Source organism: Pinus tabuliformis, chromosome 2_2, assembly GCF_031772625.1.
Source record: "Pinus tabuliformis cultivar Carrire ecotype Pingquan chromosome 2_2, CPIR1, whole genome shotgun sequence".
NCBI classification, from domain to species: domain Eukaryota; kingdom Viridiplantae; phylum Streptophyta; class Pinopsida; order Pinales; family Pinaceae; genus Pinus; species Pinus tabuliformis.
This window is the reverse complement of record NC_142300.1, coordinates 1,251,269,174-1,251,296,493: the sequence shown is the minus strand read 5'-3', so window position 1 is coordinate 1,251,296,493 and position 27,320 is coordinate 1,251,269,174.

Below are 27,320 nucleotides of genomic sequence, written 5' to 3'. Positions count from 1 at the left end.
CGATATCAGCAGTGATGAGGAAAGCCTCATCAATCCAAGGCTAGATGCGCACTTTAAGTACAGCCTCTTTCTGTCGCGTGACATCCACTTGTTCCTTCAATGTCTTCACCTGCTGAAGCTTCGCCAGTCGCTGGGTCAGGACAACTATCTGCACTGTTCCATGCACGCTATCATACTACACTTGAAGCTCATGCACCTCTATTTCTAGGCGCTGTATGGTGGGTTCCTCCTGTAAAAAAGTGAGGACCGTGAAGGATTCTTCCAACATACTCGTATAGGTCTACACTGCCTGTCCTATTTCCTCCAGCCCTTTTTGGATAGCGTCTGTGCATTGTTCCTGAACTTCTGGGGGTGTGGATGACTGCACCTTCAATTGCAGTTTGGCAATCTCAAGGTTGAGGTCCAAATATATCCTCGTTGCTTCCTCCTTATCCTCGCGGAATCCACTAGCCAATCTGTGAATTCGCACTCCAACTGGTAGGTCTGTCACAATTTCTAGCTTTGGAGCGTAGCGACATGCTTCCTCTATTATTTGCTCCAGCTGTTGATTCTACACCAGCACTTCATCGCATTGTAGACTAAGCTGCTCAATGTTGATTCATTGTTCGCTGAGCATTTGTACTGTGTGTCCTTCCCTAGCACGGAGTTCTGTTGTCACTCTGTCCTGTAGCTAGTATAATGTATCCCACATAAGGGCAGCCAAGTTTAGGCCAAGTCCCTTGATCCAGCCCACCACGGCTCTGTCCTCTATGTTGTCTGCTGTTAGTGCTCCTTCCAGAAGTACGACGATGTTATCCATTTTGGCCCGCAGCAACTGCTCCATTTCCGATGTACCTACGGCACCATAGGCGACTATCATTCCCTCCTGTGGGGGCCGCACCTAAAGTTGCTACAACTGTGCCCTGAGGGCCCCCAACACATTCTGCTACTCCGACATTGCTTCTTGGAGCATTTCCCTGGTGACCTCATGAACTGTGTCGTCAATGTCGTAGAGGTCACCCTCTGTCAGTGTAATAGGTTCATTGTCCAGTTTGGAAGCCTTGGTCTTCTTCCGTGGGCTTGCTCGTTCTGTACCGCGCAGTCGTTTCAGTTGTGTAGATGTCATGCTTGGGTCCACACCTTCTGCTGTGTCCTCTGTTCCCTATCCCATGGTCAAGTCTGGGCCTCCTTCCTCCCGTGTCGTGGTGGCCCTTGTTGCCTGTGTTGTTGCTGCTTTTTTGGCACCCTTGGCTTGCTCTGCAGTGGCCTTTGCTGCCTCGCGGAAAGCCCTTACCTCCTCAGCCAACTACTTGTTGCTCTTTTGTTGAGTTAGCAGCTTGGTGGCATCCTTCTTTTTTTGTACTGCTATCTTATCGAGCCACTAGATTCAAGGTGCACCACTCGAGTGGCCATGAGTCGACCACGGCAAAAATGGCATCATCAATCGCAATGAAAGAAAGTTTGGTCCAATTCTGCATCGGATCCTTACACGCCTTAATATACACATTGTGCATATCTACCTTGAAGTCTGCAAAGCTCTGTAGACTGTTGTACACTGTGGGGGATAGGCATGGCCTTCTGTTAATCCACATCCGGATGCTCGCCTCCATGAGCACCCAGAAGATCTTGGTCTCATGGATCCGTGTGGTGTCCTTTGTAGCCCAGAGTGATGCATATTTTGCAGCCTCTGGCAAGTCCTGTTCAAGAGGAGGGAACTGATTGTCCTTAGGCAATTCCCCTGACACCAATATGATGGACAAGAGCAACCACGCATAGTGGAAGGTCTTGCCCTGCTCCTGGACTTCCTTGTAGTTGGTGAGGAATTCTTCACAGAGGAAGGTGGCCTAGTTGAATTGGACCCCCTCCACACATTGTTCGGCCAGCGTGATGACCAATGTTGGTACCTCGTTTCTGTGGCATTTCCTCATCACCTTCCTAGCCAACAGCTGGATGGCTATGTGCACCTCTTTGTCTAGGATGCTACTAATTGCGTAGCCTCTCTGCTTCTTTTCCAACTTGTATTTCTTCTTCATGGCCTCAGCAAGCGCCAAATCTCCACTTTCACCAGCTATTTCCGTGGGGTCCCTTCCCTCACATGGAAGCCGAGAAATCCTATGAATAAGCTCTGCCATGATGGGAATGGGCTCCTCTAGCCATAGGTACCCATCGTGTACCAGGAAAAGTAGTTGCCTGATGGAAAAGATCGTAATCGGTGGGCGGTGAAAATGCGGAATCCACAGTAGGTGGAGTAGCCCAACCTTCTCCACACTGCGCATCCATTTCTGTGGTTCTAGCATTGTAACAGACCCCTCCTTGCTCTGTTTCATGAGTTTTCTAGTCTCCAAATGTGGGAAATTTCATTATCTGCGAAGTCCCAATCTTCAAATTTCATCATGGGCATGCGGCCTAGAACCGAACCTTCAAACAGAATTTCATTTGGAAGGATCGGGGTTTGGAGTGCTCTCTTAACGGTATCCAAATCCTTGGTTACTTTTTCTTTCCCTTTCGGCAGAGGGACATACTCTGGAAGTTTTGCTGTAGCGCGCATCAACTAGATGTCTTCTTCCATTTCTTCATCCACCTCTATCTCCTCTATGAAATCCTGGAGGTCCTCCTCCTCATCATTTGTCTCAAGATTAACAGTCTTGCCCTTGTCTTCCATAGAAATTTTACCAAACTATAGATTTCGTGGGGACATGCGAACTGGTCTCACTGCCTATGGATCCATCTTGGGCATCAGCGTCTGGGGCGATTTTGGAATTTCTGGTGCATCCCCCACCTGCAGCATAGGGCTCTGTGTGGATTCCTCGATGGTACTTTCAACAAAACCCACACCTCTCCTGGTAGTTGTCATCTTGTTCGAGCTATCTGTAGTTGTTCATGACTTTGGAGGCTCAAACACCGCTTGGTGCTCAACACTATGGGCTCTCTGTAACAGCTCAAATCTCAAACAAACAAGTGTTGTCTCATGGCCAACCTTGGTAGTTTTATAGCATCTTTCAAATTTTAATTTGACTGTTCCCCCCATTTCTGAGTCATTAATGCATTCTTGGCGATAGATCATCCCAAATCTAGTTCTGACTTCATGTATTAATTTCCTGCCACTCACTCCTCTTTGTCTTAAATTGGACATCGTGTCATGAACAGTGATACCAACGGTCACTTCCTAGCCTACCGACACAGTAGCGCATCCCCCTCTGTGCGGGCGCCACCCTTGTGACATTCTGATCCTACACGCAACCTCCTTAACGCACAACTCCCTCTCAGACTCTTTTATAGTCCCATGTTCTCTTTCAACTGCTTTGAGCGCTGAGGCTGGGCTCCCTACGGCTAGTCAGGTGGTCACACCACCTATGTGAGACTTCAATTCACCTTCCAGCCTAGTCCGAGGACACTCTTCAATTACCCTCGCAATAGTCAGCGCCATGTGTTCTTCCTTATGTAGTGCGCTCCCCTAGTTACTTTGTCTGGTAAGGTGCGGTTGTAGCCATGGTAGCAGAGTCACAAATTCTCGATGACAATCTTCTAATGCAGTAGTATGGTTGTCCATCTCTTGTCCTGTCATTCTTAGTTTGTTGACGAGACATGCTTGCGCGATGTCGTTTTCCAGTTTTTTTATCTCTGCGTCCTTTAACATGCTTTTCTTCCTCAGCCATACCCGATCTTCTTCGAGTTCACGAAGCTTAAGGTTCCCTTGCCAAATGGCTTCCTGAATCTGCATAAGTTTTCCCTCGCGTAGCTGCATAATTCCTTCATCTGGGTCCTCGTGTACTATCCCAACTATGGGAGCTATTGCTTGAGGATTCCTTTCCTTCAAAATTATGGTCTCGACTTTTCTCCTCAGCTTTGGAATCATCTCTGCACTCAGGTTTTTGTACATGGCCCTATAGGCACATCGAACCGCTGGCACGCGCAGGTCCCAATCAGTTCATCTTGCCTAGTAAACCCTGTTTGGGACTCCACATACCTTATTTATTGCTTCTACGTGGAACATTTGTGGTGCCCGTCATCGTTCCTACTACTGCGTCTGCTTCCAATTTTCGATCCTTAGCTTGGGGTGTGCTTGTGTGTGTTGTACAGCACATGTCTGTACCCATCAAGATAGGTGGGTGTGCAAATTGTTCCGTCCTTGCTGACTGGCTCTTGGTCAAAGCTAGGGGCTTCCAAATCATAGGCGCATCATCCTTCTACATCTGTGCCAATCCTCAAAGTTTCCTTGATGTGTACCCCACCATCGTGCGGGTGTTGCGCGTAGTGCCCACTTCAACACATCGAACCACTGTTGTTCTAGTACTGCGCTTTCAAATTTGCTCAGGAATTCATCCACCACTGTCAATCCATCATATGTTGGCAGCTCTCTTGCCTCTATTGTCACGCAACGCAGTGATCTAACCATCATGTTGCAATTCAGTGTCGTCACTTCGTGCAACCGATTCTACCATCGCTCTACTTCTTCATCTGAATCCGAAGTGTAGGAGCTTTCGCGCTCCCACGAGATCCTCCCATCTACAGTCAGATTCGCCCATTCCTAGTCTTATGTAGTTATCTTATAAATACAATCAAGATCATTGTCGCTATCATCATCGTGCACTGGTTCAATGTAGCATGCTCCTTCGGCTGGGTCCAGTGGGACTACTACACGTAATGAATTTTTCTCGAAGATCATTTTGCGCTTCTTCAAATTGATGACTCCATTCATATCAGTGGCCCAGTTTATTCCTAACAACGTGGGATAGGGATTGCTGTCATCGACAATCTCTATTACTTCAAAATCTGCCTACGCACTCGTGCCTTCAATATCAACTGTTACCCCTTACAACCTTCCCATGGGCAAAATATTCTGTTGGTTCGCCATTTGTAATTGAATAGGGGACCATTGTAACATGGGCCTGCCCATGTGTTCCCATGTTTTCTTCAGTAATACATTCATGTCTGAACCCAGATCTAGAATTACCTGATCCATTTCATACTCACCAATCTATGCAGTAAACCTCATTTCCCTTCTAGTGCACAATGCATGCTTCCCCAATTTCTGGACTACGCATGGTTCTCCTGACCCCGCGCACCTAGTGATCAACTCTTGTAGTCCTTTAACTGCCTTTCTGTCGCGCAGCAGTTTCATGCATGTCTCTAGAAAGGTAGTGAGCATTGAAGGATCCATTCCTAGCTCTGGTTGATCCGTACTACTTGAAGTGGAGGCCTCCGTGAAGCTCTTCTTAGCTTCCATGAATGTCTCCTTTGTGCGTTCTAAGTCAAACTTGGGTTCCTTTGCAGGAGCCTTTCGAACCAACATACTTTCCTCTGGCTGCTTCCCTGTATCCTCTCCCATGGTCGTACCACTTCTGAGCATCATGTTTACATTTAGGTCCTCTTCGCGCGGCTTAGATCTCATCATTTGTATATTCTAAGTTGGGGGAGGCTGGAATACCCCTTTTTCACGCATCCTTGTGATCAACGTTGGATAGTCTTGAAGGATTGAGCCGACTGTAAAAGGTCTTCAAAATCATTAGCCTCGTGGTTATAAGGCTTGGTTTTTACTGCAGTAGTGATGTTATCCACTATCTTGTCTAGATCAAATTGCCTTTTCGGAAAAGTATGGAGCCTGAGGCTTTCCAGGATTACTGACTCCTTTATCACACAATTAAAATTTGCTAATGAAAAGGAACCACACCTAATAAGAAAAGATGGCCATAATAACTTCTTGTTTTCTTTCAGAATTTTGGTCAAGCCTTTTCCCACGGTCTAGTGGGTTATTTCTCTTGCTAACAATTTATCAGAAACATACAAAGGGAGGACATGTGGGTCTGTTGTATTACCAAAAACCCTAATGTAGGTGAACCATTCTTCAACAAAATATTTTCTGATAGCTAGAAGATCTGTAGCAGCTTCTTGGGAAAACCTGGGGCTTTCTTATTAAAAATTAATTGATGCAATGGAAAAATAACAACATGGCATATTTTATAGAAATGGGGTATATAATGGGATTCCCAAATTTGTTTATGGCTGAGATGGATAGGGTAGGGGTCCTGCAAGGTCCATTTCCAAGCCATGATTGGAAATTTAGTGCATAAACATATGGCATCGATAATGTAGGCACTAAAATAGAATGGAGGAAGGTTCTCTGTAGAGGAGGATCTCTTCTGACAATATCCGGTGATGACAGTGGCTAGGTTATCGGATAGGATGGTAGCCCAATTCATGATGTGGGAATTAACACATGTGTCAATCAAAGGAATCCATTCTACGGAAAACTTAGCATTATTAGGTAACCCGTATAGTCTACATAACATAGCACCTGTATAGTTGTAGGGGTTTTCCAAAGAGGCTACAGGATGCATACCTGTTTTATCAAATTTGAACTTGTTCTCCAGTACTCTCCAACCCTAGATCATCTTGAAGGGTTATTCGTGCTTCTTTGCGAAGTTGGCCATGTATGTTTTATCATATATATCCTGAGGGTTAGGTATATGGTACATTTTCTTCAGGTCTTCCGCTTTGAATGATCCCATGAGTTCCATTCTCGAGTTACTGAATTGCTTATCTTGAATGGTGAGGTTTTCCACCACCCACCTAATCATATCAGTGTATGGGGCGATTTTTGCTCTCTCTCCTATTCTATGAAGGAAAGAACCCACAACATCCTTGAATTGGAGTCCCGAAGGTCTTATTGAGTCAGTTGTAGCTTTTTTGATAGTAATCTTGGGATGCTCATCCTCAAGCCTATTGTATATAACCTCCCAAGTTTTTGCTCCCCCATCGGCGCTAAAAAACATATCAAGGAATATAGGAGACATTTCTAATAGCTCAGACTCTGTAATGCTCTAATTTTTTTGTTTCTACATCACCTTCCATAATGACATGTCTTTTGTATCTTTCCTAAAATGGACAAGATATATCAGCGCAGACAATATTGGGCAATTAAGGTTGAAATCTTTGTGAAATGACTTTGAATCGTGGGAGGATTTCAAATGAGATACTCAGCGTTAACTAGCCATAAATTGGAAAATCATTACCTCTCCTCGGGTTGTTAAACATTAATTACCCTGTCAAACTGTTCATTATTATATTAAAACACAGTTACTGCCCACGCTTGCAGCTTTATTTGCCCATTGCAGTTTTTAAAACAATGTTATATAGTGTTACCTGCTTATAATGTGAAATGCGATTGCGGATATCGCATTTCGCAAATTGTTAATGGATGACATAGTGGCATGTATTATTTACTTGCGAAATGCGATTGTGATTTCTTAAGGGGTTTTGATCGGTATGTCGCAGTAGGAGGTTTAATCGCATATCACAATTTCTTTAAGGTGTTTATGATCATCACATGGGAAAATGTGATTTGCGATTTGCAATGAGGATCCTAAACTTGGGTTGTTCTAAGAGCTTTCAAGGTTTCTTAGTGTTAGGATTTATTTTTTTTAAAGACTTAAAAAAATAAAAAGGGTCCCCATTTATATGTCTAACATTAGATATTACTATATATAAATGGTGGGGTTGTTTCATAGTACAATAGGGCCATAAACTGTCATCAATCATACCTCCTCTTTTCAGCTAAGATATCTGAATCTTCTAGAGAAAATCCTTGGGCACACTTTCCATTTTTCGAATTCCACTTCTAGAGGTTTCATGACAAAACTACAAGACCCCCTATGCTACCCCTAGTGTCCAAGGCCATAACTTTGTACCTCTTCCAGCATTTACCACCTATCTCTTGGATATTCTCCATCAAAACCTTGGTTTTTAGAAAAATAAACAAGGTTGGTATCTCTATGCTAATCCTCTATTTCAAGTACCTATGTTTCCCTTTACTGCTAATCCCTCTTATATTCCACAAAATGAGCTTCATTGAGAAGGGGGTAGATCTCAGATAAAGTTGAGACTTGTCCATAGTTTATCAATTATTCACCTGTGGTTTGAAGGGTTTCTCTCATCATTTATCTTCCTTTTGTTTTTACATATTTTACCAATAGATCCTTCCCTTTGTCCTCCACACCCTTCAAGACTCTTATTCCACTTTTTTTAACCTCTCATGAGCCTCCTTGAATTTTCCAGCACAAGTAGACCTATGCATATAGTTCCTTCTAAATTAGAGGTAGCTCTGACATATCTTGTTGTGCCCAGATATTGATTAGGGTCACCAAAAAATTCTCTTCTTCCCCCAGATATTTGACATCCTCCTCCATCAATGTCATGACGTCTACGATCCTTGGTAAGTACAGAAATAACTTCGTCTCTTGCTCATCCTCTAAAGTCTTTCGCTTAGGGGCTTGCTTATTACCAGGGTTTTCCAAGTTATATGTTAGGTCCCTATAATACTAGTATATCCCCCTTATTATTTTTGTTGTGCCCATGTATCCTCCATATTGTTACTTTTGTGCCCCATAGAAGCCCACTATTGTTATTATTCTTCTCTTACATTATTATTTTTATGTAGGCTCTAATTATATTATGACCCCTTAGACTCATATATATACAAAGGAGGTTTTGTCATTTGTATCATCCAAGAATTTTTCATTTATGTAATGTAAAGGAGGCTTCCCCCTCAGGGTGGATACTTTTTAAGTTGTTGATCTATCTTTTTGTGAGTTGGTTGCATAACATTTGGTATCAGAGCTTTGGATTCTAGGGTTTCGCTTCTTCAAATAGGTCATCCAGGAATTTTTGCTATAATTTTTGTTCTACAAAGCTTCAGAAGCTTAAATTAAAATCACAAGGAGAGGAAATATTGATGAACCTTGTGTATGTATTTCATATTGTGGTTCTCTACATTTTTGGATATATGATCCGTGGAAGTTAGGGTTTTGGCATGCTCTAGAATTTTGTCTCAAATAGGTGACCTTGGGAAAATAATCATATATTCATCTAAGAGAATCGTATTTGAATTTCGTAAAAAGTGGCCAAAATTGCATAGCCTGTAGTATCTTGTGTATTATTTTCAGAGCTGAAGGTCTAAACAGTGACACATGGCACTTCGTACAAGTTCGCTTTACTAAACCATTCCATAATCATGTCTTCGTGGGATATTGGAGATAAATTCATCTTGAAGAATCGAAATTTGGTCTGACTTATGGCATTTGAAAGAAGATTCAAAGAGCTACCATAAGACCGAATTTTAGACCTTCAAACTTCTAATTTATAGAGATAAAACAATTTCATTATCGAGCTCCTACAAAGCCATAAAAAGGTGTGTATTTTCTTTTAAATTGGCATAAGTTTTGCTTGAAAAATGAGTTTGAAGTTATTCAAGGGGCATAGTAAAGCATAAATATCATTGTTTAATTCCAAAATGACTCAAATTAAGAAAATAGAAACACCTAATAAGAAACCAGAAAGCTCTACTATGATGCATGAAGAAGAGGAAGAAATCCAACATGGTATATCAAAAGTACGAGACCAAGTGCAAAAAATTTCTCTCTCACAAAGAGTAACCAAAAATGAAATGGAAGATAAGATAGATGGTTTAAATAATGGTATGGAATCTAAGATAGATGGTATAGAAGCAAAAATGAAAGGCAACATGGAATATTGGAAGAATGGTTTAAAAGAAGACATGGAAGGTTTGAAGGAAGGTTTCAAAAAGTTGATACAATAAATGCTTCCTAATGGCGAAAAGGTATTAGATGAAACTCATGATGAGAATAAAAGGAATGCTAATCATGATTCCATAGACTCTAAATTTGGATTGAAGACACACCATATTCCAAAGATTGATATGAGGAATTTTGATGGTAAGGATCTAGTGACATGGATACTACAGATGGAGCAATATTTCGATCTCCATAATGTGCAACACACACAAAAGGTATGCATTGCAACTTTATATTTAGAACACAATCAGTTTGTATGGTATCAATGGATTTTTTGTCGTAAACCACTTATCACTTAGTCAATTTTTATGGAGAGAATGATAGCACATTATGAGGATACAAATAGCAACACCTTCTTTACTCAATTGATAAATCTCAAACAAAAGGGTTCAATGGCAAAGCACACTGAAGACTTTCAAAAATTGAATATCAAGGTAAATGATATTCCATAGGAGCATAGGATTGATTTCTTCAAGGAACCTATTATCACTCCGTAAAAACCCTTCAGGATGAGCAAAGGGCTACAGAGGTAACCACAAACTAATCTGGGCTAAAAAACTGGCCTTTCTAACCAGAGGGGTCTCCCTCAACTAATGAAAACTAAATATTTGACTCTATAGAATGCAAAGATCAATTCTGGGAGTATTTGGATTTTGATAATGATGGTGGAAGAGGATTTCTATGAAAAAATATTGACGATAAAGTGATCTCTCTATTGTGACATGTTGATGTATTTCCAACCAGCTTCATATATGGAAACTTAATTAGCACAATTTTCGGAATGAATAACAAAATTGTAGTATAGAAAAGGTAGAGTATCAAGACATTTATCAAAGAGAAGAAATAACAACATTTATCACTGCATCTCAGATCAATTACCATCAAGAAGAAAAGACAGTACTTTTAAAGGCATACATACTTCATTTGCAAATGAAACATACTCGGTTCAGTCATACATGAGCATATAAGATGAATTCAAATATAACTATCCCCTACACCTTTAAAACGGTATGAAGAAAGTAGACAAGAGAAAGGCACATAAATCATACCATAAGAATATCCATAAATCGGCTGGAAACCCCTCAACATTCAGAGATGTTCATTAAAACCAAATCACAATCATAAAAATGATAATTCCTCTAGCAATTGGGAAAACCAACAACGACCTTCTTTGTCTTTGGGTATTTTGTCTTTCCACTGCAAAATAGTGATAGGAGGCTCCTTCATTTGGGCACTTGTGCTAGAAATATATTTCTTCTGAGCACTTGTACTAGGGAGGCTATTTTTAACACCACTGGGAGGCATTTCTTTCCTTGATGCATTGATGATTGGTGCATCCTTCTTTGCTCCATTACCTCCCACAGTATTATTCCTCAGATTATATTGTCGCTGCACTTGAATTATAGAATTATGAAAACCCTTTCTATATTCCTCTGATTCAATCATCAATGCATCATTTTGGGATTGGGACAACAATAGTTCTTCATCTTCTGCTTCAAAATTTTCAAGTTACTCATATTCTTGATCCTCTTTGGTCAAATAAACCTCCTACTGCCCATCACCAAAAAATAAAATCTGATCTTCAATACTTTTCTCATCTTCCTCATCTTGATCTTGAGAAAAACTTTCTTGGAACGGTGGTCTTATTTGTTGTTGTGATTGTTCTGGACCTTTCTGTTATAGACATTTTTGGGCACTACAACCCCAATCATAAATGTCCATAAACCAAGGGCTCTTAAGTCCCTAAAAGTGTTGTTCCAACCTCTAAAAGAACAAGGTCAACTGATTACATCTTCTCCAGGAAGTTCTCCATGAAAAACTGCTCAGAACTGGTCAAAACTGGACCATCTCACCTGCTCCATCGTCAAAGTGCGCTGCATCCCACCTAAATACACACAGTAGGTACGATGCATCTTGAAAAGCCCTTCTATGGGGTGTAATGGGCGAGAGTGGACAAATGGCAGGGTCAATCTGCAAGGTGGAGGATCATGGAATCTTCTAGAAACTTCTCCTGTGACACTTGCCTCTCTGCATTCGCCCAGGGATGAGTAAGAGATCATCAATCTCCAAGTGGAATCAAGAACTATCAGAGAGAGGACACTAATCAACTCTCAAAAGCTGACTCACCCCCCTTGCAAACATCTATATATGGATCCCTCATCCCAGAGATCTAGAGGCTGGAATTTTGTATCTTGTAAGGAAGTGCTGCTGGTTTCTTGGTGCAATATCATAGTGTTGGGTGATCTAAGCTTTTCATGTGGTGAAGAAGGGCTTTCTTGCTGAGAGGATGATGCTGGGTCAGAACAATTGGTTGTAATCCTCTTTGCTCTTTTTTGATTATCAATAAAGCTATTCAAGTTTTCCTCTACATTCTTGTATGATTGATGTTATGTGCATTTGTGTGGTCAATATATATCTGGTCCAATATTGTTTATGATAATAGATCTATGTTCTTGGATAGTGTTATGCTGCTTTGATTCTACAGGTGCTCTGTGAAGCTAGGTAGACAAGGAAGCGAGTAGCAAAGACCTATCAGAAGGGAGAGGAATCGAGCAAGGAACCAAGCGCAAGACAGAGGTTGGTCACCTTATTCCCCTCTTATCTATTTCTCATAAAGGAAGACAAAAGTAGTTTTAGTTTGTTTGTTTCTAAGGTAGCTACCAGCCTTAGTGGGACTAGCAGCTCTGCATAGACACTAGTTTTCCAAATAACAAAATGGGGACTCCGCTGGGGAGAGAATAGATTGTTTGTTTATCTGCATTTGTTTACTTTATAAACTTATAGACAGAGCCTGAAGTTAAGCCAGCTAGCCTTCGAACTGCATTTGCTATGCAAGTGCAAAGTAGATCAATGTTGCTTCAATCTATCTCTGGGTTTTGTTTATGAACTGAACAATTGATTTACAAGCTCTCTAATTTCCCTTGTGGTGGCTCTAGTAACCTCTTTAGATCTACCCCTGTGATTGATTTACTGATTACCACTTGCTCGGCCTAAATCCCTGAACTGAGCTGCAAACTGTGACCCAGAACCCAGTTAAAGTCTCGTCCCTGGTCCAGCGCACTGTCTCTTCTGTGAATTCTAGATGCATCACACTTCCCGAGTGTAGTAGGTGCGCTGCATCTCCAGTTCACTGTGTTACAGGTGCGTTGATCAGACAAGGCCTTTCCTGCTCCTATATTTGGTTTCTGTGTTCACTCTTTTCAGCTCTATTCAAGAGTTTTGTTGCCTGTAGTCAGTACACCTCTGTTGAAACCCCCTTCCTTGCCATTATTCTGCCTCTATTGTGCAAAGGACTATAAAAATTTTTATGTATTTTGAGCCGTTTTCAGTTCTCTTTTACAAAGAAGTAGCGCAATCGTACTGTCGTTTCTTGATTTGAAAGTGTCGCAAGTGTCGTTTTCAGTCATAGAAGAGAATCTGATTGTTCTTGATAGTCGATTACACTGTTACTCTTGTATTTGATTTGAATTAGTAGTTTTTCAAGTGTCGAAAGCAAGTTTTCATTTCCAAATCACAAAGTGTCATCATTGTCCTCATTTTGTCTTGAAAAGAAACTTGTTAGTAACATCGCTTTGAAAAATAATTCAGATTTGTGCTTAGCTTTCTTTTTATCATTCACACATTAAGAAGGCTGAAAACAAATACATGCACATGCATTTGCATTTAGATTGTTTGTTGGTTTGATTTAGGACAGTGCATATAGTGTGTGTTCTTTGCTATATGTTGAAAGAATGCCATCTCTCTTTCCTTAGTAGCTAGGATTTTCATTGCAAAAAGAAGATTAAACGATTGTTTATCATCTTAGATTTCATTCTAGGTATTGTACATCTACATCACGCGGTGAACCTGAAAGGCAAATTTCTTAAGCAAGATCAACTTTAAAATAAATTTAATGAATCTAAAAATGCTTTGGAACCTAACGCACAACATCTAAAAGTCTAGGCTAGAGACGTATTCTGGCGTCGTAAAGCCTGGTAACTGTTGTTCTCATTGTTTGTTGGGTGATTCCTCCACCTTGAGACGATAAGTGCCAGTACGGACTCGTGCTCCCACGTACCGTCGAGTATATATTGGGAGACCACAATAGGCTTTATCCTTTATCCATAGGAAGCCGTGTCTCGCACCCTATCGATTGCAATACACTGCAGCATTCAGGAAGATTGACTACCGTACCATAAAAAGTATTCTGTAGTTTTGCGATTGGTTTGGTAATCCCTCTGTCTAGATTTCCAGAGCAGTCCCTTTCGTTCCTTTTCAGACTCCTTAAAGGAAAAGGTCCATCTGAGCACTTGTCACTTCAGGCTCATTAAAAATCGAAGGCGACTAGAGTCATCTTTTGTTTTTTCTCGACTCTTAAAAATTGAAAAAACAAGTTGTGTCAAAGCGTCTAAAATTCATCTAATTCGGAAACATACTTCCCCTTTATTTTTAGTTGATCGAGTAATCCACAATCGTGGAAGAAAGTCAATTGAAACCCCGTCATTCACGGAGGCTTACAAGTCAATCGTCTTTGTCCCCAGAATCGAAACTGTTACGGACAAAGAAAACTCGTTTAACCGGTTCCAGATCCCCTGGTAAAGTTAGAACAAGTGTTCCAACACCGTTGGAGACTCCAGTTATCCAAACATTTCTGGTATCCCTGCCTTTACAGAAGAAGTTCAGCAGCCACCAAAGGACAGTAGAACTGATCCTAGTGTGAAGGTAAACACTTGTATTACTGAACTAGCTCCCTCTACAGCTGATTCAGAAGGTGTTACTCCCCAAACATCTGTCGTTGTAGATTCTATACCTTCTTCGGCACCAGAAATATTCTACGGACCTGACGGTCTACCTCTTCCACCTGGTCTGATTGCTATAGAAGGGATTGTGGAGGATCCTCCATCTAGTACTCCATCACAGTTTGGAGTCGGGATCACCCTATATCCTTCTTCATCAAAAATTAGTCTACCATTATCGAAAGCTCCTGTAGAATCGCTAGGCAATCTTTTGGATAGACTAGAAATGTCTGAACAACCATCGACATCTAGGACTGTGTCAACCGACACAGTGACGGCAGAACTTCCTGTTATCACTCCGACAATGTTCGCCGGCATACCATCTATCCCAACTAGCTCTCAATCGCTACAAGGGGCCCACTTAGGGGCCATTTCGACAGTATGGTCCGTTCATGTTTGTTCATCCGGAATAGTATCCGGGAACTCTTATGTTGAGTCTCAGCAAATTGATCCTCCAGGGCGTCAATTTCGGTAGTCCGGTTCTCAAGGACAAACAATTCCTTTGAGTACCAGATTACCACCGTATGGGGGGTAGTATACCCTTTCATTATCACCTCCGGGAGGACAACCATACGTGAGTTCACAACAAAATTCAAGTTATGCTGGAATTATATCTAGTGGTTGGGTGCCAATACTGCCTCAACAACCAAGAGTTGTATATTCGATGCAACAATGTTTACCTATGTCAAATATACCAACTACGCTGGCTATCGTGACGGTGTCACAAGTACAAGCGTTGCCTGTTGTATGCCAACCTCAGGTTTCTCAAGCTGTAATGCAACAGCCTCTTGTCCCTGCAACTCAACCACAATCGCCAACTAGTGGAATGACACAGGCCCAAACGGGTACAATTACCCCTCATCTCGGTCAAACGATCAGTATTGGACAACAGCACATGGCTTCGCAACCATGGATGGTGCAATACCAACAACTACAATTCCAACAAGTATACCAAGGATATGAGCAACAAATCTTTGCCAATAAAGGGCAACCGTATATTCAAAATGGTCAAAATCAACCATTCTATAATGGTTATGCCCATCAACCTTACCAAAGTTACCAGCATCAAATGCATTATGGTGGTATGCAAAGACCAACTGCTCAGGCAATTCTATCATATCCTGGGTATGCTTCGCCAAACCTGAATCAACAGTTACCCTTCGTGGCAACTTTAGAGTTACCAGATCTAAATCGGCTAACAAACGATCCAATTGCTTACGCCCCTTGGTGGCCAGCGATTCCGCATAAAATCCCATCAGATATTCCTAAATTTAATGGAAATCCAGGTGAAGACCCATCGAATCATGTGATGACATTTCATCTGTGGTGTTCATCAAACACCCTAAATGATGATTCGATTAGACTTCGCCTTTTTCAGAGGACGTTAACTGGTCTGGTAGCAAAGTGGTATATCGATTTACCCAGAGCATCACTTGACAACTTCAGTGCCCTAGCCACAACCTTTTTAACCCATTTTCAGTTACCGATAAGGTACGAAACGGGAACAGAACTTCTTACCAATTTCAAGCAAACAACGGCCACTCACATATCCGATCATATTCATGAGTGGCGACGTCGTCGTAGAATGGTAAAAGTGTATGTTCCTGATTAGCTTTTAGCTGAATGGTTTATTAAGTCATTATTACCTTCCATTACAGAAGATGTGGCAAAAGGAGGAGTCGTCACTAAAGAGCAGGTTATTGCTCGTGCGCAATATTTAGACTTGATTTATACTCAGTCTGGCATGCTCTATGATAAAATTCTTGACGCTCCCAGACTGGAATTTTCCGTCCCTCCTCCTCCTAAATCGAACAATGACTCTCATGCCGGCGATGGCGTGATTGGTGCGACAGAGACGAAATCGACAAAGGCTACATCTAAAAAGGCCCGTAATATTTCTAGTCAAAATGCAAAAGAAGAACTTCTTGCCTCGAAAGTAAATGCCGTCTCGACTGACAAAGGCAAAGAAACCAAGCAACCAGGAGGCAAGAAGAAAAACAAAGGGAAGAAGAAGAAACAGGCGGAATCATCACCTGAAAATTCTTCTGCGAACCCTCCTAGAGATAGGAAACCAAAAAGTCCATGCTTAATATGTTATGAGGATCAATGGACAAGAGAATGTCCACATAAAGCTGAGCTTAAAAGATTCTTCAAGAATTCAAAAACCTCGGCGGTATTGACTGATCCGTTTCCAAATCCAGGGACAAATATGGTTGCTAGTGAAAATGCTTCCCCATCCCAAGTGCTGATGTTGTCGGTTTCGAAACAGTAAAATGATGCTTTGATATCGATAAGGAATAAAGATTACGGGAATCCACAGCTGTCAAACAACAAGGATAAGGATCAACCTAGTAGTTCAACAACGACTTTGAAAAAAGTTGCGCCGCCCATCATTCCGGAGCTAACAATAAAACCGCCAAAGGGAGTAGTACACAAGTCGACATTTAATCCTCGTGCCAGAGCAGCACAGCATTATAACATAGTGGAAGATCTGGCCCAATTGCCATCTTCTATGTCGACACTTGAAATACTACAAAATTGCCCATCCCAAAAGCAAGCTTTATTATCAGCTATAGGTGGGATAGACCCAAAGGATTCTAATCTTGTGTCCTTTAATCACAAAGGATACGATCCTCAGTTACCAGCTCAACTAGCTTTCCTCATTCAGGTGAAAGCCCTCAACAAAACTGTTCATCGAACAATTATTGATGAGGGGGCATCTACATGTACTATGTCGATGAGTTGCTAGAAAACTTTAGGATCTCCAACCTTGTCGCGATCTTCGACGACATTAAAAGCATTTGACGGACGAACATATACCCAGTATGGTATTCTAAGTAACTTGCAAGACGAACTAGGGGGGGGAACAGTAGAAATAGATGTCGAAGTAATCGACGGAAACCTCGATTACAACATCCTACTGGGAAGACCATGGATATATGCTATGGTTGCGGTTGTGTCGAACTACTTTAGAAAGATTGCATTTCCTTTTCAAGGAGGAATTACAATCGTCGACCAACAAACATTTCTCTCCAGTAGTTCCCAAGTTATGAGAAGCATTCTGATGATCCATGGAAGCCCCCATTCGGTTCAAAATATCAGAGTAGGCCTACTAAAAGACCCTATATTAATGGGGACTTTTTCCCTCCCGCCTCCAATCAATCTGGCGGAAGTGGCAGCGGTAGGAACCTGCAATATGATATCTTCGACTCAAAAGATCTCAGAAAACGATATTAACATGGATCATCCGCGGGTATTACCTCCAAGCCCAATAGAAATATTGTAGCAATCAATGTTTTTGGCATGGGAGGCAAACCCAAATCAACACTCATCGAGCGTTTGGATAGATAGGTCTAAGGAATATGGCACCCCTTCAGATCCTTGGTCGCAAGTGCATTACACCGACGAAGGAATTGTTCAGTCAATGACAATTGAAGGGGCGCCATGGGAAGATTACCACCATCGTTCCCATCTTCCGCATTGTCAAGAAGATACTCCTGATAACCTTCATCATCCTTCAGTTTTTGATTTCCTATCAAATACTGTAAACACGGTGGATTCCGAGCGAAACTTGTCCAATATTGAAGAGACTATCGCCATAAATATCTCGACCAAAATGGATGTTGTAGAGAATATTTATGTTGGCAAATGTTGTTCTCCTTCAGAACTGGAAATATATAACGCTCTCTTTCGCAAATTCAGAGATGTCTTTGCTTGGTCATATGATGAAATGCCAGGCATTGACTCGAGTATAGTTGAACACGAAATCAAGAAAGCCACTGCCATTAAGGCAGAAGTTGAGAAACTTCTCCATGCTGGTTTTATATACCCGGTTCCTCTAACCAATTAGGTATCGAACATTGTTCCTGTGATGAAAAAACAAGGAACGATTAGAGTGTGCGTCGATTATAGGGATGTAAATCAAGCTTGTCCGAAAGACAACTACCCTACACCCTTTATTGACCAGATAATTGATGAATGCGCCGGATGTGAAATCTTTTCATTTATGGATGGATTCTCTGGGTATAATCAAATAAATATCCGCCCACAGGACCAATGAAACACTGCATTTATTTGTCCGTGGGGCAGATTTGCATATCGTAAATTACCCTTTGTTCTAAAGAACGCAGGGGAAAAATTTCAGAGGGCAATGAATTATGCCTTCCATGACATCAAAAACATCATTCAACCATATCTCGATGACCTTCCGACTCATTCGCGAAAGCGGACCGATCATCTGTAGCATTTAAGAGCGATATTTCTACGTTGCCGACACTACAAGATACGACTCAATCCACACAAATGTGTGTTCTATGTCAGTTCTGGTCATTTGCTTGGCTTTGTAGTCTCAAAAGATGGAATTCGTCTCGACCCATATAAGGTTCAGGCAATCATAAATTTGCCTCCACCTTCAAATTCGCTTCAGATTCAAAAACTCCAAGGGAAAGCAAACTTTCTAAGGAGGTTCATTCCAAATTATGCCGAACTTGGTAAAGGTTATACACATCTATTGAAAAAGGAAGTACCCTTCGTCTGGGATCTGGTTGCGCAAGCTTCCTTTGATGCTTTAAAAGAATCCCTAATGAAAGCATCATTAATGAACGCTCCTGATTATCAAAAAGACTTTAACCTGTATCTGGCTGCAGCGGATACAACCATCGCAATGGTTTTAGTTCAAGAAGACAACGGAATTGAACATCCTATATATTATTTGAGTAGAAACTTAAATGATACAGAAAGCAAGTATTCCTATGTTCAAACGCTGGTTCTCACAGCTGTTCAAGCGATACAGAGATTTCGACACTATGTCCTCTTTCGAAAAACTACCATTTTGTCAGATTGCAACCCCATGACTTATATATTGTCATGACAGTTGCTGGGGGACAAATATTCGAAATGGATAGCAATTCTCCAAGAGTTTGATCTGGAATTCGTAAAATCCAAATCAAAGAAATCCCTAGTTTTCGCGGAATTACTATGCGATCTCCCATCGTCGTCCAACGATGAAACATCCGAAGAAACCATCATGGATGAATCATTGTTTCTGATATCTTCAAGCAATCCATGGTATGGAGATATAATCATCTATCTCCAAACCCAAAAATATAGGTCTATTACCTCCCACTCAGAACAAAAATGTATTCGATACCAATCAAATTACCACATGATCGTCGGTGATACGCTCTACTATCGTGGTGTCAATACAGTTCTGAGGAGGTGCCTCACCCACGAGGAGGCCGAAAAAGTCTTGAATGATTGCCATTCAGGCGCATGTGGGGGGCATCAGTCTGGTTATGCTACAGCGCAAAAATATTTACGAGCAGGATACTTCTGGCCAACAATGTTCAAAGATTGCATAACCGCAGTCAGAAGTTGCCATGCATGTCAAATTTTCGATAGCAAAACCAGAAAACCACCTGCTCCAATGCAACCGATAGTTGTTGTTGGGCCATTTGCCAAATGGGGCATTGATTTCATGACATGTAACCCCACCTCGACTGGGGGGCATGGGTATATCATAGTCGTCGTAGACTATTTTACCAAATGGGCCAAGGCGATGCCTACATTAGATAACACTGGTGAAACAGCTGCCCTTTTCTTTTTTAATCATGTAGTCGCCAGATTCGGCGTTCCACAGGCTATAGTCACAGATCATGGATTGCATTTTCGCAATCACATGATGGTTGAATTGGCTACCAAATTAGGGTTGTCCCATGACAGCTCTACTCCATATTACCCGCAGGCCAATGGACAAGTTGAAGCAATCAACAAAGTCCTGAAGCGGATGCTGCAAAGGATGATTGGAGTCCACAAAAGGAGTTGGCACCTAATCCTGTACTTAGCCTTGTGGGCATACTAAACGTCGGTAAGGAATGCAACCGGGTTCACACCTTTTCAACTGGTGTATGGCCTAGAAGCAATCTTACCAGTTCAGTGTGAAATCTCGTCCCTCAAACTCGTAGTCGACCTTCTCCCCGGAACTTCAGAAGAGGAGGCTCGTTTCTTGGAACTAATCCAATTGGATGAAACCCACCGTGATGCCGCTTTGGCTAACGAATCCCATAAGAAATGAGTCAAGGCGCAGTTCGACAAGAATGTCAAACCCCGTGTCTTCTCAGAAGGTGACTTGGTCTTACTTTATGACCAGGAATCCGATAAATTGGGAGCAAGTAAGTTCAAGTCTTTATGGATGGGCCCCTATATTGTTAAGCGAGTGTTAGCAAAATGAGCCTACAAGTTAATGGATTATGACGGGATTCCACTGGCGCAACCCCGTAACGGGTTGTACCTTAAGCATTACTACGCATGATTCAGTGTGGTAACCTATGTGCTTTTGTTACATTTTTGTTTTCGCTAAGAGTAATTGTTTTGGTCAAGTAATCCACTTTTTACATTTGTCACAGATGTCAAACCTATTGGAATCTTTTGTTGGATATGCTGACAGAGCAAGTTGTAGTTCGCAGAATCTATCTTCTGTGGCCTAGGCAATTTTTTATCCAAGCGGCGAGTTAGTAAGTTTTAGAGGGGTATGTATTGGTCGGTCAACAAATAACATCGCTGAATATAGCGCGTTGATAGAACTTCTATCTGATGCCATCACACATGGCATAAGCTGACTTGTCGTCAGGCTAGACTCACAGCTCGTCATACTACAACTCATTGGTATCTACTCCGTCCGAAATCCAGCTATCTATCGTATGTTCCTGAGGGTCAAGATTTTGGAAAGACAATTTGATTTCATTCAATATCAGCATATTTCCATAAACTTAAACACATTAATAGACTCATTGGCAAATTATGTGTTAGATAGACATTTGCAACATTTGTAAAAAGAAGCATTTCATCAGTATTTGCATCAGGATCATGTAACTTAACTAAAATAAAGCTCCAAAAATCAAAAATATATATATAACTGTATGGTTTACACATAATGTTCTGTAACCAAGACAAAATTGGTCAAATGACCCAAAACTCAAAATGCTAGGGGGCACCCTAGTTTAATGATGCTGGTGATAACAAGTCATCGCCTGTGCAATCATGTGTAAAAGCCTAGTCCACCGACTCGGCACACCAGTAGTATGTTGTTGCAACCTCAGGGGCAGCTCGTCGGTCCTCACGTCCAAAATACCAAGAGTAAGGCCCTTGACCTGATCTTGCAATGCTGAAAGAGTCTCGACCACATCAAGGTCGCGAAGGATAGCCCTTCCCGCACCCTCTCCTGCTGGAGCGGCAGCTGGCACTCTCAGGTGTACTACTGGTCGAACTGGTCCAACATCTGCATGAGCACATGAGTTTTGATTAGTCCTAATAGAAGAAAGCACAAGAAAATTATAAAGAGAAATGATAAACAGAGATATGGTCAGAGAATTTACCAATGACACCCCACTGCTCACCAGCAGGCAGTACCAAATCCGGATCACCCCGGAAGTCCATACCAGCATATGGATACTCGGAAAAAACCATCTCCTGACGGTTGAACCACTTGAAAAAGGTATCAGAGAAGGAAATCTGGGACTGACCAGCATGTCTGGCCATAAGGTCGACCCATCTCTGCATCCGTGGCTCAGTCGGTGGAGGTAAACCAAGTGAAACATACTGCGGCTGCATCAGCAGGATCTTTTCCAAGGCGAAAGCTGTCAAGATAGAACCATATCCAAAGTTCTTCAATCTTCCATTTTTCACCTTGGTCAGTTGTTCTTTCATCACAGAGAGTAATACATCACACCAGTTGAACACCTTTGGTTCAAGGCATTCCAAGGTGTACTGCATATAAGACCTGTTGGCCACGTGAAGTGCCGCACTACCAGCCAGTCTAGCAAAAGTGAACAGAATAGTCCTCAGGGACCTGTCAGTGACATCTCGGATAATGATCTTGCCATACTTACTCGACTGAGATCCCTCTCTGCAATACCTGTGAATGTAATCTCTCACGGATTCACCCCCACAGGCCGAACCTGATAATGAGATAGGGGCACCCCGCCTCGATAAGCTGGTCAAAAAATAGATGTCCACGACAGTCAAGGGGATGGACTTGACCCTAATCTGGAACACCTAGGTGGTAGGATCCCATGCATCAAGAAAATACTGCAACAAGTTGATTTGTTGCCTCATGCAAGAGATGCGGAAAAACTTGAACAGGCCACAGTTCCGCAGTGCATTTACCGTAACCGGATCATGTAAAGCAAGCATGTCCTCTTCTTCATGCTCACATTCTGGCCATGTAACAGGAATTTTTCTCCAATGAATCTCTGAAACAAACAAGAGAAAAGTCAAGGTCCTGATTTGGTGAGAAACAGGCAAAAATTTCCATGAAAAACTGTGCATAAATGGCCCTCTTTGCGCCCATCGCACCCCCAGCAATGTTCTAGGTGGGATGCATGCTAACTGGCCAATGGCCAAGCCAGCATGCATCACACCTTTCGATGTAAAAGAGGTGCGATGGAGCCAAGGCAATTTTTTCAAACCCTAGAGGCTCAGAAAAACCAGAAAACATGCTCAGAATGCAAAATGGAAAGGATGAAATTAAAGAGCTCAGGTTTAGCTCCTACCTAGTCCAGACGACACCGAGAATCGTCCATAGAATCTCCTGGAATCAGCTAGTGAAAATCAAGGGGGAAAGCACCTCCAAAGCTCCAACAAACCAAAGTTCAAATGAAATGGTAAAATGAGAGGCAGTACAACCTTTGAAAGAACAAAGTTGTCAATGGTAAAATCAAGACAATCAATGACCATTATATCGAGCAGTTTTAACGCGAAATTCAAGCTCGTTAAAAAATAAACATAAGCAATGAGCAAATGTTCCCCCAGAGTTTAATCTCATTAAAAAATGAACCATTCTCTGGTAAATAACCACTGTGAATGTATTACCATCAGCCTTTGAAGCCTTGGTCGTGTTCTCATCATCACCTCCACTCTGTATTGGCCAATCATTCACCTCCATTTGATTGTTTACCCTTTTTGAGGAACAGCTACAAAGAGTGATCCTGTTAGCCTTCCCTGTGACACTGTCGTGATTGGAAAATTCCAAACCTTACCTGGAATCAGCTGCTACCCATATTTATCACTCGTTCCTCAAAACACGAGTCTCCTTTAAGCTCTTTTCAACTGACTCGTAAAATATGAAAAGATTGCCGAGCCATTGGCCTCTCCAGCTCGTTAAAGGGACCGGAAGTGTTATCCCTCCTTTAAATTTTAATCTTTTTGGACTTGAGGGATTATTACACAAAAAGATCGAGCGCTTGCTTTGTTCGGCTCATTAAAAGTACTGAAAATCCATCCCTTTTGTATTGTTTTATACTTTTTCGGACTCAAGGGATTATATGACGAAAAAGGATTATTGGAGTTTTCTTTACGTCCCTTTTTCAGACTCTCTAAAATTGAAAAGGACTGAGTTATCCTTGTCGTTAAACTCGTTAAAACCGAATAGCGACAAACTTGTCCGTACAGACAAGAACGAGTTTCACTATCGCTAGGCTCGTTAAAACATAGCGATGGGTTTGCCCGAAGGGAAAATTATAGAACAAGCATATGTTATCCTCCTCAAGCTTGAAAAAAATAAAGAGGCACTGGTCAGCAATGACTAGGGAAAATTGGGAAGAAAACTTGAAGAAACTTTATCGGTAGCAAGTCGCTCTTGAACATGACACTTTCACTCCGCATCCGAGTCGGGTTGGGTTGTTCCATTCACTGGTCACATCACCATGGTTCCGTCACACCATCCATATTTGGGGTTAATGTTACCGATCCATCATGTCAGTGTCGTCAATATGTTCAAGAGAAGTCGCTCAGAGAATTCACCTGTGTCTCACCCACTGCAATACATTCACGCTCCATTCTTTCATGACCGCCACCCTGAACCTTATATCACCAGATCATTTTCACCTCCTTTAAAATCATTTGCTCCGTTCTGTGTCATTGATGTGGGATTCATTAAGGCCCTCCTATGATGGATCGCTTCTTGTCGACACCAGCTCATTATCCAATAAGTCGATCTAGGAACAACCCTTTTAGTACTTTGAAGCTTGCATGCCAAAATGGCAAGTTTCTCACTTCCGGCGACAAGTTTACATCAATGGCCTTCGACCGAAAGATTTTGTGTGGTGTTCAACGCTAAGTCCCTTATTCACACCACGTGAATTGTACTACAGTACCTTGAGGGTCATCATCATTATCGGTGATTCCTCTCGCGCCTGTTAACAACTTACATCATTGGCTGGTAATCAGGTGATGTCTTTCCATGTTCGACTCCAGAACATCTCTCACATCAATCAACTTGTACTTTGAGTGAAGATCGAACGAGATTGAAGACCCCGGATCTAGTTTCATCCATCCGGGCTGCGATATATATTCAGGAAAATAAAGACATCAAATGTACATCGTTACTGCACAGATAATCATCCAATCTAAGGGATGATGTCTCTACTAGAATCATCAGTCTACACTCAGACGATTGTCTATCTTATGTAGATGAAAATGAATTTATAAAGCTAAGCATGGGAATGCCCGCCTCAGCTAGATCATGAAAATATTATGAAGATATTGTATTGTATTGTATCTTATTACAGGTCGCCTTCCAGCTTGAAAGAACTTCAAATCCTCATGATAAAGCATTTCACCCGACATCAACAGATTAACGACCTCATGCTTTAGGGAGCAACTGTTATAGACATTTTTGGGCACTACAACCCCAATCATAAATTTCCATAAACCAACGGCTCTTAAGTCCCTAAAAGTGTTGTTCCAACCTCTAAAAGAACAAGGTCAACTGATTACATCTTCTCCCAAAAGTTCTCCATGAAAAACTGCTCAGAACTGCTCAGAACTGGACCATCTCACCTACTCCATGGTCAAAGTGCGCTACATCCCACCTAAATACACACAGTAGGTGTGATGCATCTTGAAAATCCCTTCTATGGGGTGCGATGGGCGAGAGTGGACAAATGGCAGGGTCAATCTGCAAGGTGGAGGATCATGGAATCTTCTAGAAACTTCTCCTGTGACACTTGCCTCTCTGCATTCGCCCAGGGATGAGTAAGAGATCATCAATCTCCAAGTGGAATCAAGAACTATCAGAGAGAGGACACTAATCAACTCTCAAAAGCTGACTCACCCCCCTTGCAAACATCTATATATGGATCCCTCATCCCAGAGATCCAGAGGCTGGAATTTTGTATCTTGTAAGGAAGTGTTGCTGGTTTCTTGGTGCAATATCATAGTGTTGGGTGATCTAAGCTTTTCATGAGGTGAAGAAGGGCTTTCTTGCTGAGAGGATGATGCTGGGTCAGAACAATTGGTTGTAATCCTCTTTGCTCTTTCTTGATTATCAATAAAGCTATTCAAGTTTTCCTCCACATTCTTGTATGATTGATGTTATGTGCATTTGTGTGGTCAATATATATCTAGTCCTATATTGTTTATGATAATAGATCTATGTTCTTGGATAGTGTTATGCTGCTTTGATTCTACAGGTGCTCTGTGAAGCTAGGTAGACAAGGAAGCGAGTAGCAAAGATCTATCAGAAGGGAGAGGAATCAAGCGCAAGACAGAGGTTGGTCTCCTTATTCCCCTCTTATCTATTTCTCATAAAGGAAGACAAAAGTAGTTTTAGTTTGTTTGTTTCTAAGGTAGCTACTAGCCTTAGTGGGACTAGCAGCTCTACATAGACACTAGTTTTCCCAATAACACTTTCTACTCCTGATGTTTATTAGGCAATTGTGGTTGCCTTTGGAAACTAGGATTTCTAATTTGTGGACCAATCTGGTTCTCTCGAACTGTTGTTCAATCAATTAGGGATATTTTCTCCATCATATTCTCCATTGTCTTGACCAATGTTTCAAATTTAGCATCTCAGGAAGTGGTAGGATCATCCTTTATGATGACTATCTTCTCGGATTTCAACTTAGACTTTTTGGCTAATAGATTAGCCTCCATACTGACTGCATTATTTTTCCTATCCTCCAATGTTGTCGAATTTCTTTCTATGAGCTAATAAGCCATTTTAGGGTCAAAATCATCCAGATAATGCAGTAAGGCTAGCTGAGGAGGAGACTTAATCTCTGCAGGAATTAAATTGTGCAGTTTGTTGAACCTTGTAGAAAAGTCTTGAATAGATTCTTCGAGCTGTCATTTCAAGTTATTGTACTCAGCCAAGATCTACAAAGGGTTCTTCTTTTCACCCCACCTTGCAAGGAAAGCATCTTCTAACTCCTGATAATTTGTAAAGGCTCCTAGGCGAGAACTTCTAAACCATTTCTTGACATCACCGGAAAAACTCTGAGAAAATAATATGATTTTAACATCATCATGGTCTACTTCCTCCAAATCCACAAAATTACTAACCTTGTCAACATGCTTCTTAGCAATGATTTCTCTTGTGCCATTGTACTGTGGAAGCCTCTGCCCATAATTGAGAGGTAAATCATGAAGCTGAGCAGGCAAAACCAAAGGAGCATACCTTGCTACCATAACTATTGCTTGAGTAGTTTGGTGACTGATATATAGTGTAACAACAACAATAGAGGATGGAAGAACTCGGTGAAAAAAAGTCAAAACTGAGGATAAAGGATTTTGAACTGAATTCAAAACAGAGCCAGTAGTGAAAGTAGATTGAATAGGGATATTTTTCGGAGATAAGATTATGTTTTCAGCGGCTTTCTGAAATTTGTCAACTATACCTTTTTGTTTACTGAACTATTGGATGATATTCTGACTAAACTCAATTATTGTGCATGATACACAAGAACTTAAATTGTTTGAATCTGCTATAATTTCAGGGATACTAGAACAATACCTCATTCTAAACAATGGGATTTCAAAAGAAATTTCGAGTGAGGAAACATATTTCCTGATAGGATAATAACTAGTTTGACTTTCCAACACCACTCTCTTCTTCCTGAGGAGATTTTCAGGATCAGAAACCACTACAAAAGGATTTGGGTCAGGGTTTTGCCTGGTGAACCTCCTAGAAGCTAGATCT